Source organism: Mus musculus, chromosome X, assembly GCF_000001635.26.
Source record: "Mus musculus strain C57BL/6J chromosome X, GRCm38.p6 C57BL/6J".
Taxonomy (NCBI): domain Eukaryota; kingdom Metazoa; phylum Chordata; class Mammalia; order Rodentia; family Muridae; genus Mus; species Mus musculus.
The window spans coordinates 37,753,335-37,754,741 of record NC_000086.7 but is presented as its reverse complement, the minus strand read 5'-3'; the positions used below and the strand labels follow the sequence as shown (position 1 = coordinate 37,754,741).

The window sequence follows — 1,407 nt, the reverse complement described above, 5'->3', positions numbered from 1 at the left end:
GAATTCCACCTAATCCCTGCTAAACATTCCTGACCACCCGCCTGTAGGAACGGCCACAGGCCACTGTTCCTCCCGAGATCTCACATGGCTGTTTGGCTCTTCTCTCTCCAAAGTATGGCGACTTCTGTCTCTTCTCCTTGAGTCTCTTTTCCTCCAGAGACCCGGAAGACCCGCCTTTTCCTTCCACCGAGCAATTGGCCCATAGCTTCTTTACTGACAAATCAAGAACCAATTGGTGAACAAGACATAGTATCAGACCATCAGACCCACGCCTACACACACAGACATATGCACACACACAGGAAGAAGGAGGAGGAGGAGGAGGACATATTTTAAAATACAAAACAAATTAAAGAACAATTTTGAGCAATTTCCCACTTTTAAGGAAGGTGAAACTCGTAGGTACAAATCTTAATTTTAAATATGTGCTTTGGGCTGAGTGTGATGTTACACATTTACAATCCCTGATCTCTGCCCATAGACAAAGGAAGAGAGACCCTGAAATAAAAAAACCCAAAACACCACATGCCTTTGAGAAAGTGCACACTTTCCTATGTTGGAGTCTGACAAATGCATTAGTGTCTATTTTCCGGGAGCAGAATTAATAGATTTTCTTTCTTGTCTCTGATAGTGTCGGGAAGGATTTGTCCGGGCAGTTTTGTTAGTGGGGACTAGATCTCAGTTTGTGCTTTATCTTTACAAATTCTGCTCAAAGGCATGTGGTGTTTTTTCAGGGTCTCGGGTACCCAAGGCTACAGGCATGAGGTGACCAATGTTGAAGCTCTTTACACTCAAAAGTAACTATAAGAAGCTATAGGAAATTACGGGTTATATACGAGCTGTTTGGTTTAAAAAAAGGTGGGGGGGGGGGGCTAAAGAGGAGAGAACATTGGGATGATGTCATTGGCTGTGCTCCTAAGTGTCCTGGGAATGCAGAGCAGCCCAGCTAGTCCCTGAGGCTCTTTCTGAAACCACAGGCTGAGATCACAAACAGGCCTAGCTCAGGGGAAAGAATAAGAAGTCCAGGTTTTCAGGCACGTAAGGCCAGCTGGGGAACGAAGAGACTGAAGAAGGTTGCTTGCTCCTTCTTCAGTTTACCGAGTGCACTCAATAGCACTGAGTAAAAGACGTGCTCAGCCACTGTTGAACCTTTCAACACAGATCATTCCCAACAGCTTCCTGAAGACCTCCAGCTGCACTATTTAGTAAACATCCTTACAGATAAGTCCTAAAAGCTGTATTCCCGGCATGGGGGATGTGGCAATGTATCTCACGGGCAAAGTAATTGCCTCCCATTCACTGGGCCCCAAGTTCAGATCTCAAGCACCAACACACACACACACACACACACACACACACACACACACACACCACTATACCACACACACACCACACCACAAACAAACC

At 45.6% G+C, this 1,407-nt stretch overlaps 1 protein-coding gene across 1 annotated transcript in view; it reads right to left on the bottom strand.

The window, feature by feature from the left end:
• Rhox5 (reproductive homeobox 5) overlaps positions 1-134 on the bottom strand; it is a gene marked incomplete in the record, with an annotated part of 54,271 nt that extends 54,137 nt beyond the window's left edge. The window contains 1 exon segment of the mRNA NM_008818.2: positions 85-134.
• Positions 135-1,407: the final 1,273 nt, after the last annotated feature.